General features: G+C 56.6%; 1 long non-coding RNA gene across 1 annotated transcript in view; it reads left to right on the top strand.

The window, feature by feature from the left end:
• LOC125610772 overlaps positions 1-8,013 on the top strand; it is a 25,139-nt gene extending 17,126 nt beyond the window's left edge. The window contains exon 3 of the long non-coding RNA XR_007340771.1: positions 7,783-8,013. This is a non-coding gene — a long non-coding RNA (uncharacterized LOC125610772). The remainder of the gene's footprint in view (positions 1-7,782) is intronic.
• Positions 8,014-12,060: the final 4,047 nt, after the last annotated feature.

The following is a 12,060-nucleotide window of genomic DNA, read 5'->3' as shown; positions in this document are numbered from 1 at the left end:
CCCCCCCCCCCCGACGAGAGGGTAGGTGGCTGGACTTAACTGCCACTCTTAGAGTCACTGTCACCTGGTTCAGGACAGGAATAATATTTGAGAGGAGTCACAGCAGGTGCCGAGCCCTCAGGTGGATTCCGCGCTTCATGGACAGGCAGCTTTTTTGTTTTTATTTGGAGGCCCCTCAGCCGTCATTGGGTGGGGGAGGCTGAGGAGGGCGCGGGGCTGGGCCCGGAGCCCTGGCACTGGCGGGTGGGAGGAGGGAGCTCTTCCGTGCTCTGTGCCCGGGCTGCTGGGTGTGTTGTGTGCACTGTTCTGTTTGGTTAGGTCAGATTCTTTGCCCCAAGTCCCTGTACCCCCTGCCTGCTGGGGCGTGGGTCTGCCCTGGAAGGGGGCTTCCGCAGCCCCACAGTTCCTGCATAGAATTCTCTGTAACTGGATTCTGGATCATATTCCTAACCAAGCCGGCTCTGGAGGACGCAGTCATCGAGCAGTCAGCCGAGCATCTTCACGGCTGCGCAATCGGGGCTCTGAGCCAGGAGCGCCCGGGGAAGTAGTGGGGTGGTGAGGGAAGCCAGGCCAGGCAACAGCGGAACAGGGCTCGGGGCTGGGGCTCTGGCTTCGGGGTCACGAGGGAGCCTCCACGTTGAACCCTGGTGGGTCCTGCTGTCGGGACCCTCCCGACCTGTGGGCGCTGGCAGCTGGCAAAGCTCTGCCATCACAGGCATGTGTGGTGGGGGCGGGGGGTCATATGAGAACCAGGTTCGTGGTCTGGAGACTTTAGAGCCCTCAATAAACAGATCATGATTGGCACAGGGAGTGGGGCATCGGCCAGAGCCGGGGGTCTGGGGGCTCTGGTGGGCTAGGATTAGGACTCCACCCCGCCTTGCTGTGCTCTGCTATGCGTGGGACCCCAGCCCGCCAGGGGAGCATGGCTGCCGTGCTCTCAAAGCCCCTGCCCCCCATCTGGAGCAACCTATACTGGGTGAGCTGAGGCCAGTTCCATGCACCCTACAGACCCCCGCAGCTGGGCAGGTGGGTGCTGTGAGTGCCCCCTGCGTCCCTCTCCTCTGGTGCAGGTGAGTCATGCTGCCCATCTGGCCTCGTTGTCACCCCTGGTGTGCCAGCAGCCTCCACCTTCCTGAGTCAGAGGTGGCAGCTCCTTAGATGCCCTGGGTGCGGCCAAGGACCAGAACCCTCGGCTCTCCTGACCCACGGCCCCTGGCTGCCATCGACAGCACCCGCGGGTGTGCTCCTCCCCTGCACAGAACAAGCAGCAAATAAAGAAACAGATGGGGACTCCTGCTCCGCCAGCTCCCTCTTCTGAGGCCTGGGACCCAGCATCCTCCTGTGGCCAGAACTGGACTGAGTCATTTCTCCTTTCCCCCGGGGCCCAAGGCTAGACTACCCGACTGACCAGGGGTTCTGGGCTACATGACCCAGTCCTGGCTGATAGAAAGTGGTGGGAGGTAGATGGTCAGGACCAGACCTGGCCCACAAAGCCTCCCGTGCCCTCATACCCCACCTGCCCCTGGCCCCTTCTTTTCTGCTGGCCAGATGCAGAGGATCCAGCAGGGCTCTGGGGGGAGGGGGAGGGGCCCTTAGAGGGTGGAAGCCCAGCTCTGGCCTTTCGAAGCCATGTGGTCCCGGGAAAGTCACCGGCCCTCTGGCCTCAGTGTCCACTTCTATAAACAGAAGGAAGGTAATAGGGCCTTCTTTGTGGGGCTGGGGCTGTAGCTCCGTGGTAGATAACTTGCCTTGCGTGCGTGAGGCACTGGGTTCGAAACTCAGCATCACATAAAAATAAATAAATGAAGAGATTGTGTTCACCTACAACCAAAAAAGTATTTTAAAGAATAGGGCCTTCTTTGTAGGGTTGTATTGAGAGCCAAATAAGATCACTGCATAGGAGACCACCCTGAAACCCTCTGAGCCCCAGGACCCTGACAGTGTCAGCTGGGGTCCCTGTAGCCACTGTGTCCCAGCCCCCTCCTCTGTCCAGCTCCATTCTCCCCCACAGAAGCCCCCCCTCTGGGTTCTGATGGAGGGCAGTGATGGAAGAGGTTGCGGGGAACAGACTTTAACAGTGGGACTTGGAGTTGTGCTGCCTGCTGGTTGTCTGGCAGGGCGTGACCTCCCCAGAGGTAGGGTACCGACAGAGCCCACCACGGGGCAGCGTGAGGCCGTAGAAACCGGCCCTGGGGGTGAACTGGGATGGGGAATCCGGGAAGGGGCGTTGGCTGATGCGCTGTCCCGGGCGCTGGAGGGCTACAGAGCAGGACGGCAACGGCGGGGGCCTTCAGCACCAATTTCAGAGAAGTGCTCGGTCCAGGGGCCTCCTTGGCAGCACGTATCAAGGGGCTCATCTTCTGCAGCTCGAGGCCAGAAGAAGCTGAGGCTGAGCCCAGAACTTAATTATAGGTAGAGCTGGAGAGAAGGCTGGGTTCTAGCCCTGCAAGTGGGCTGCTCCAAGGCCCGAGCCGGGACTGGGAAGAGTGGGCTGCTGCTATGGGACATCTGGTGGATGCACTTGAAAATCTTGAATCTGAAATCTCCCAGGCCCTCTGGGTCTGCAGAGGTGGCCCGCTCTGGGCTAAGCGCAGGCCCTGCTGGAGGACACCCGAGGCCTCTGGCTTTCAAAACCGCATGAGTCTACCAGGGCCGAGGCGGTACAACACAGTCCAGTTGTGCCAAGGGAAGAAGGGACCTTGTGCAACAGAGGCTGCAGGAGCCAGCGGACGTTCATTAGCAGAGATCAGAAGAGCTGCCCGGGATTAGGTCTCAGGGGCTGGATCAAGGGAAATGGTGCCTGAGGTTGGATAGGAGGCACCTCCCCGGATGCAGAGTCTCACATCCTGGCAGGGTCCCCAGGAGAGGTGCTCACCTGCTGTCAGGCTGGCTCTCGGCAGCCTGGAACGAGCCAGGGCTCATATTGGGCGAACCAAATTTGCCAGAGCTGCTGGGGCAGATGGTGGAGGAAGGGACCATACGGCTCAGAGAAGTGGGCATGTCCTTCACAAAGCCAGAGACGCACCTGCTCGCCGAGTTCCAGGGGAAGGCCCAGAGACAGCCCGTTTATCACGCACCACTGAGAGGGTGGCGGTGTGGTGGGGAAGCTCAGTGGAAGCTGTCTCCTGGGAGCCAAGCCTGACAGTAAGAGGCCACACGGAACTGGACTCCCTGAGAGCAACAGGGGAGATGGGATCCTGAGGCGACAGAGCCTGGTGGAACTTAAACTCCATATGCAAGGTGGAAAAAATCACTGCAGTGAGCAAGGAGGTCAGTGTGGCAGGTAGGAAACATGTAGAGGACTCTGGAAACACCTAGATGGTGTTCCCAGGGGCAAGATAGGTGGGCAGCCAAAAGAACAGTGTGGATTTTACACAGCCAAACGCATGGCAGGAGGGACAGTGAGAGGGCTGGAGTAACTGCTGCTGCCTGTAGTCTTAGCAGCTTGGGAGGCTGAAGTAGGAGGATCGCAAGATTGAGGCCAGCCTCAGCAACTTAGCAAGTCCTTAAGCAACTTAGAGAGACCCTGCCTCAAAACAAAATAGAACAAAATAAAACAAAGTAAATTAAAAAAAAAAAAAAGGCTGGAGATGTGGCTCGGTGGTAAAGTGCCTCCTCTGGGTTCAATCCCAAGTACTTAAAAACAAACAAACAAACAAAAAACCCCACCATCCCTCATGGAGCTAGAGCTCAGAGCCAGAAGCCATCTAATAAAGGAGATGCTGGGTCCCCGGGAAGAAGCCTGCAACACAAGGCAAGTGTGTGCAGCCATGGTTACCCTCCTCTGCAGAGGGACCTGGAGACACTGTACCTGTGAGAGGAGAAGAGCCAACATTCCTCAGACTCCCGGATGCAGGGTCCAAATTGACGTTAGTACGTAAGGATCAGAAGTGTCATCATGGCTTCCAGGTAGAGTGGCAGCGCACGGAAGCCAGCAAACAAAGAGAATCCTGCTGGAGCTTTGACATGTGGACCCACGGAGTCTATGAACCACTCCAATCCCTGGTTCCAAAAGATCCAGCCGCCCTTCCGATCACGTGAACACCAGGACCAACCAACCCACTCAGCAGTATCACATTGCAAAGGAATGGGAGCAATTAGAGCCACCTTCGAAGACCCAAGATGCTGGGTGACCGTCCTTGACTTATCATTATCCGATTCTCTGGTTTGGCCCTAACAAAAATGAGGCAGTCAAGCAAACAAAATGAATCCTAGTTGAGTGTCCGGTGGGAGTCGGCCGCCGCGGCTCTGCTCCCGTGGCCTCTTCTCCTGAGCAGGTCAAGGCGGAGCATGTGTGTGGCTGTGATGGGTGAAGCCCTGCTTTCTCCATCCCTGTGGGAAGCTCGGGCAGAAGCAGTTTGCATTCGCGGGGAATGGGTGATAATGTTCACGCGCAGGTCTGTCCCTTGCATATGCTGATTCTGCCACCTTCTGTCATGACGTAACTGACACCTGGTCAGGATGTTGCTGGACTTCCCACAATGCACCGAACAGCCACAAAAGAAAGACCGTGGAGAATTGAAACTGAATCTTCATTTCAATTAGAAAAAAAAAAAAAAAAGAATTGTCTGCACAACAAAGAATTATCTGGTTCAGAAGGTGAACAGGGCCAACGTCGAGGAACCCTAGAGCAGTGGGATCGGGGCCGTCCCTTCCTTCCGTACAGCCTCACGGGGGTCCCCTGCAACGATGCACACGCTCCCCGTCATGACAGTGACATTGTGTCTTTAGTCAGCCTGGGTGGGCAAGAAGTGGCGGGCGCTCTGTGGCCTTGAGAAGACAGATGTGCTTTAGAAAGTGAAGACCAAGTGTCAATGAGGGTTTTAGGGGTACAGAAAGTGAGGACTAAGTGCCAGGGAAGGCTTTAGGGGTGCAGTGTTTTGGGGCGCGCCAGGACAGCCCCTCTGAAGGAAAGGACGAGTTGTAGTACCTGTACCCTTGCACTTTAAGCCCAGCACCTGAAAGGCCCATCGAGATTCTCAGGCCACCTACTCCACACTTGACCAAAGCTACTCCAGGCCACTTTACCCAGGGACAGGGAAGGCTGGCACCCGTGAGAGGGGCCCAGAGGCCAGGAAGGGATCTGCAGCATCTCCAGACTGTGCATCCAGCAGTCCCCGCCGCGGTCATGTGACCCAGCAAGCTGATAACAGACAGGTCTGTGGTGGAAGAAGACACTGAGAGTTTACAGCAAGCCCCACAGGTCCCTGGAGCTCTGGAACAAGGCCATGCCATCTGGAGTGGAAAATGATATTCTGTTTGAAAATAGCTTTTGTGTGCTTCTGGGTCTGATGGAGCTGGAGCCTGCATTTGGCCTGATAGAGACCAGGCTTTAGATGACACCCTGGGTGCCTGGAGGGTCATAGTCCCAGACACAATGTGCACCCAAGTGAACGGCCCTGTGTCCCCAGCAGGGAAGTCCATGGGCGGAAACCAAGGGGTGGAAGGGGGAGTGGCTCACCCCGAGTGACTCCTCAGGAATCCCATTTCCTGTCCCCGCATCATTAAGCTCTGTGTCTCCTCCAGTTCCCAGGTGGGGGCACTTCCACCAGGGCACAGGGCAAGCTCCATTAGACTGTCACTGCCTCTGCCACCTGGTCACGTCAGATTCCTCCCACCAAAGCACCAACGGGTCAGGAAAGGAGTCACCTCACCGACTCTTCCAGGAACCGCTGACCTGCTCTATCAGCAGGAGAGGGAAAGGCTGCTGGTCTACAGAGAGGCAGGGAAGATCGGTTTGGGGTCCCAATGATCCATGGGGACCCCTTGCCTGTTGCTTCACAGTAAATGTAAAAGTGAAACAGCCACAAGCGGAGACGGCCTGGTGACCAGTCCCAGGCCCACTAGAGACGAGGTTCTGGGTCCTCCTTCCAGGTAAAGTCTCTGGTCAGCTGAGGCTAGTGGGCCTGAGGGGATCTCAAAGGGGCAGTAGGAGGGGGAGACGATGGGACCAGCCCCAGGACCAGCTGCAGCAGCAAAGAAGCTACAGTGCATCCTCTGGACATGTTCTTTTGAAGATTTTTAAGGGAGAGAGACCAGCTGGAACCCTGGAGGAGCCGCTCCTGATGGGTGAGATTTTCCTGTGGGTGAGCTGTTCCTGATGGGCGAGGTTCTCCTGTGGGCAAGCTGCTCCTGACGGGTGAGCTGCTCTTGATGGGTGAGGTTTTCCTGTGGGTGACGTTCTCCTGATGGGCAAGCTGCTCCTGACCGGTGGCTTGCCATGTGAAGCAGGTGGGACTCTGTGGAACAAGGGTAGACACCGTGGGCACCACACAGATCTCCCACTAGGACCAAGGCACTGTTCACTCTCCCCACAGCTGCTGAAGAGTGCCGGCTCCCCATGGCTCACAGCTAAGCCCCTTCCCCAAATTGCTGTCCGCCAAAAGGAGCTGTCTTGCACGAGATGATGCACTTCCTCCAAGGGCAGCCCAGACCCGGTGACTGGTCCCTCATGTCCTTAAAGATGGGAGTTTGATGGGAGTTTTCCCCCCAGAAAACTTCTTGAAATCTGCACCTGGATGTGGGGATGGCGAGGCACTGGGCTTGCTTCCAGCCGTGTCAGTCGGGGGTTCTCCAGAGAAAGAGAAGCTACGGAGCTCTCACGGACGTGTAGGAAGACGTGTGACCGGGGATTGGCTCACACGGAGGCTGATGTTGCTGGAGGCCGAGAGGCCCACACTCTGCCATTTGCAAATGGGAGGTCCAGGGGCACTGAGGTTCAAGGGCAGGAAGAGAGGGATGTCCCAGCTCCCACAGACAGTAAATTTGTCCCGTCTCCACTTTTTGTTCTATAGGAGCCCTCAACAGATTAGATGAGGCCCACCCACACTGGGGAGGGTGGATCTTCTGCACTCAGTCATTTAAATGCTAACCTCACAGGAAATTCCAGAAGTAAAATTTTACTAGCTATCTGGGCAACCCTTAGTTCAGTTGACACATTAACATTCATAGTCACATGGTCACATTGATTCAGTGGGTTAGCATAAGTGAAGCCTCAGAGGGCCGCTCTGAGTCCTGGTGAGCTCTGCTCCCCCTTTGATCCCAGGCTCAGAGAGGTCAGCAGGTGGCTCTAAAGCTGCTCACTTGCTGCACCCCCACCTGTGGATTTTAAAAATAAGCATAGTGGGGCTGGGGCTGGGGCTCAGTGGCAGAGCGCTCGCCTACCACGTGTGAGGCACTGGGCTCGATCCTCAGCACCACATAAAAATGAATAAAATAAAGGTCCATTGTCAACTAAAAAAATATTTTTAAAAATAAATAAGCATAGGATTCTCGAAGGATGGGGAGGAGGTGCAGGAGCCAAAGACGAAAAATTCAGCACGAATGGGCAGACAGGAGAGTGAGCCATGGTATTTAGGGGCACATGGGCTCACACCCCAACTACAGGCACCCGAACTTACAAAGCAGAGCCGGTAGGGAAGCTTATGTCGTTGATAAAGAGAACCACCTGGGATTCCTTTGCAGAGGGTGATTCTAGCACATTCAGTGAATATCTGAAAGATGAAATAATCGGAATGGGGTGTAGAGGGCATGGTTTCCAGCTCCACTGTCTTGGTGAATGCTCACGGACACCCTGTGAGGACGGCACTGTCCTACTCTCCATTTTATACAGGGGGAGACTGAGGTTCAGAGAGGTGAAGTGGCTGCCCACAGTCACACAGCACATAGCAGAATGAGATGTCAAACTCATCTGATTCGTTGTGACCAAAAGAAGGCACAGCAGTAAGGTGTGACTGTTGCACGTCCCTCTTAGGGAGCTGAGCTTTCTCTACTGTCTTCCAGGCATGTGCCCTTTCTGCCCAAAACCTGGTTCATGGGACTGGTGAGCAAGAGGACAAGTAGGAGACCTCTGAGTGGGTCCCAGGCCCCTCTCTGCCTCCGTTCCTGACCCCGTCTCTACTGCTCTCACCGGCTACTCCTGGCTGTTGGGTTTGGAATGTGGCCTCAGGAGGTCCCGGCCTCCGGCTTCAGTGACCCTGTCTCAGTGCCAAGAGCTTAACGGGATCCCATTCTGACGGTAAGTCCCAGACAGACACCTCGTCAGCCCGGTCGGGGTGGAGTCAGCGTCTCTTGACTGTGATTTTGGGCAAATAACTCGGCATTTCTGAACTTAGTTTTCTTACCTGCAAAATGGACAAGGCGTCTTCCTCGGGAGAGTGCTGCATTAATCAGGGCACCAGGGAGCGGGCATCAGGAACCCGGCTCACCCTCTGTCCTCCTCCCCCCTTCCGGGTCCAGTCTCGGCCCGTACCTCAGATGTCCCCGATGGAGGGGATCTTCCTGCACAGGAGACATGCCTGGATCTCACTCCCACTTCCCCAGGAGAGTGGCCGGGGAACTTGTGTCCTGCAGAGCTGGCCTCTCCCAGCCTCCCCGTGCCCCCGGGTCTCCCAGGCCAGAGCTTTGCGTCTGATCCCTGGATCCTGGCAACTCCATTGCCTCCCGTTGCCAGCGTAGGATTCATTGTTGCGACTTTTGATTAAATCTCATGTCTCTCTCTCTCTCTCTCTCTCTTTTCCCCAAGATTACTTCCCTGGGTCTCCTGGCTTGCTTGGAACTGTGGAGGCAGCTGGACTTTTGGGGGCCAGGCTGCAGAGTCACCAATGATGGGGTGGTGGGAGGGAATCACTGTTCCTAGACTGAGGGTCGGGGTGGCCCCCAGAATCTTCCCGATGCCCCGTGTTGGCATTTCGGAATGGGGCTCACTGAGGAGATGATGAAGGACCATCATGGGCCTTCCTTCCCCCACTCCTGCCAGGCGCCCACCTCACCTGCGTGGTCTCCCCTGAAGCCTGCCCACTCTCCAGCCCGGCCCGCCTGCGTCTTGTCCCAGATCCCAGGAGGCCAGTGTCCACGCCTGGCCTCTCTCCTGGGGCGCTTCAGACTCTTCTGCTTGGATTTCACACCACCTTCCTCCAGCGGGCAGCAGGAGGTGTCCACTGTGGGCCAGCAGATGGGAGCCTGGGCCCAGGGGGGGAGTGTGCTGGGGTCCAGCCCCGCTGTCATCTGGGTCATCACGTGATCTCGGGCAAGTCGGGCACCTCTGCTTAACGAAGCCCTCTTTGAGCTAGTTGGAGACCATCTTACGAGGCCTAGACTGGGCAGCGGCCTCTCCACTTGATTGCTGTGGACTCTGGGGCTGGTTTGGCAACCATCCGGAATGGCGAATGCTTCCGTGGTGTATTCAAAGTGCCTGGCTCAGTGGTGCCCAGCCCACGGCAGGTGCCCCATAAGTAACAGCCATTATGATCGCTGACATTGGAGGGGGTCTTATGCCCCCTTAGAGTCAAGTTCAAAGGACGGAAGATGAAAGGTTGCTTTACCAGGAGGCGTCTAAAGCCAGCGTGAGGGAGACCCCTCCTCTGCTCAGCCAGTCCTCTTTGGATCCCAGGCGAGGAGACTTCGAGGAGATGGGGCAGTCACAGGGCAGAGTCAAGGGACAGAGAGGGGAAGAGCAGAGTAGAGAGAGCCGAGCCACGTGGAGGTGGCTGCAGCGTGTGAGCCTGAGGCCAGGCAGGTTCCAGGGGACAACACCAAGTACTGAGCTCTCCACAGAGTCGGCCTCCGGCACCCCCCGACCTTCAGTGCCACAGAGGGTCTCATTCCGCCTGTCGGGAGGCAGGACAGGGACCTCCTGCAGCCCAGGAGGAGCTGTGTGGGAGGCAAGAGGAGGCACAAAGTGACCTAAGGGTGAGGCTGGAGCTTGCAGCTTGAGGTGACCACAAAAAAGGAAGAGGCACCCCCACCACTTGCTGCAGAAACGTCTGGAAAAAAATTGGAAGGAAACGGACTCGTTTGACTCCTTTGAAGAGTCCTTCCCTCTCGGTGTTTATTGTGAGATTTTGAACCTTTCAAGCGTCAAGAGGTGCGAGCGCAGGCCTTGAGCCCCCGTCTGGCTCGTGGGGCCCCTCGTTAACCCGGCCCTTTACTCTCGGCCTTTCCTCCTCGATTCTGCTAATGGGAGAGTCGACTGCAGAAGTCTGACTCTTTGCCCCCAGATAATCAGCACATATCGCCTCGGAACAAGAACCAGTCCCACATAAGCATAATGGTGTCATTATCCCACCCGGGGACTCCAGCACCACCTAATAATGTTATCTCCGAGGCTGTTCATATTCGGATCCCCCCATTGTTCTAGGAAATGGCTGATAGCTGTCTGATCCCTGTTCAGAGCCATTTAAGGATCCTGCGCTGCATGTAATCACCAGGCCCCGTCGGCCTTCCTCACCTGGTCCTCCAGCGTGTCTGCCAATTGATGCTTGAAGAGCGCACATCCGAGGTCTTGCACAACGCCCCCAGGACCCGAACACATCCACTCGTTTCCTCGTGACGCCATTCAGTTTGAAGATTTTTGGTTAGAATCCTGAACTGGGGGGTGGTGCCCTTCTTTTTCGGGGGGAGGATACTAGGGATTGAACTCGGGGGCACTCAACCACTGACCACATCCCAGCCCTGTTTTGCATTTTATTTAGAGACAGGGTCTCACCGAGTTGCTGAGCGCCTCACCATTGCTGAGGCTCGTGTTGAATTCGAGATCCTCCTGCCTCAGCCTCCCGAGCCGCTGGGATTACAGGAGTGTGCCAATGTGCAAGGCACGGTGCCCTTCCTGCTACTTTCCCAAGGAGGCAGGCCACATCCGTCCATTTGTCCTGTCTTGGATGACCTTCCGTTTAACCAGGCGGTGAGGGCCATGTGTGCTGGGCTTCTTCTTTGGAAAGCTGTCTCCCTTTTCTGTGATGAATTGGTAAGTAGCCCCGGTCATGCTGCGGCTCTGCGTGAAGACACTTCTGTGTCCACCGACGATCTTGCCTGGATGGCTTATTACTCTGGGAGTTACCAGAATCATTTGTCCCTTGAAGGACCGGGGCTTCCACAGGCCTGTGGCTTGTGCACATGGACATGAGCTGGACCAAATGGGTGGCTTCATGGATGTGACAGCCTAAAATCCTCCTCCGTCTGTACCTTTCCTTTACTGTTTGTCCTTGACCACAGGGACTGGCCGCTCTGGCCAGAGAGTGAGTCTACCACCAGCTGCAGAGAACTGGTCCCTGGGACAGACAGCAGGGAGGCTGCTAGTCCACTGGGTCAGCGGCTGGTTGTGGACGTGTGTGCACACACACGCTGGCACACGCTGGCACACGCTGGCACACGCTGGCAGGGGGCATCTGGAGACCTGGGACTCAGAGGCAGCACGTCCACTGTGTGGCCAGGAGCTGCAGGGTGCTGGGCTCTGGTCCTGGATTCCATGGCCATGGTCAACCTCTACAGTCCACTACCCTCTGACCAGCTGACGTGGTGGTGCCAGGGGCTGAGGCCAGAGGCAGGAGGTGGAGAGGAGGCTTCCCCAGACCCTGGTCAGCAGATGGTCCATGGCTACCTTGGAGATGAGGCCCCTGGGCAACTGCCCCTCCCCCACCTGCTGCAGAAGGGACTCCCCCACCAGCAAGGGCTGTGACAACAGGCAGGGGCCTGTGGGGCACCTGCGTTGTGACTTCAGCCCAGGCACTAAGCAGACGCTGATCCCCGCTTCCTGGTCAGCTGCACGCCTGGTCTTCACCTTCATGGTCGGCCTGCTCCACCCTCCTGGGGTGGGTGCTGTGACTCTCCCACCTTAAGGGCGAATGGAACGGAGGCTGGGCCTCTCCAGGGCCCAGCATCCTGTGTCCCATGTACAAGTTCAGATGTTCCAGGTTCTTTGAGCACTCAGAGGTCTTGGGGACCTAAGCCAAGCAAAGTCCCTAGAGGTGGGTATGTCCAAGTGACTAAGTTTCAGTCAATGAAAAGTCAGTATAAGTGATATATTGAACTTTGGGAAGAGAGAGGCCATTCCTTTCGTCTCTTCTTTCTTTTCCTGCTGCCTAGAAGGTAGTTGGGACAAATGGAGCACCTGCAGCCATGTTGATCTAAGAGGTGACCTCGAGGATGGTGGTGCAGAAACAGAGAAAGAGCCTGGGCCCCTGATGGCTTGATGGAGAGATCTTATCAGCCCTGTTCTGTGTGCAGTGGACTCTTGTGCATGAGATATAGATCCTTGGGTGTTGGGGCTACGAGTTCTTAGGG

This window comes from Marmota marmota, unplaced genomic scaffold, assembly GCF_001458135.2.
Source record: "Marmota marmota marmota unplaced genomic scaffold, marMar, whole genome shotgun sequence".
Classification (NCBI taxonomy): Eukaryota; Metazoa; Chordata; class Mammalia; order Rodentia; family Sciuridae; genus Marmota; species Marmota marmota.
The sequence above is the reverse complement of the archived record's forward strand: the minus strand, read 5'-3'. Positions and strand labels throughout refer to the sequence as shown.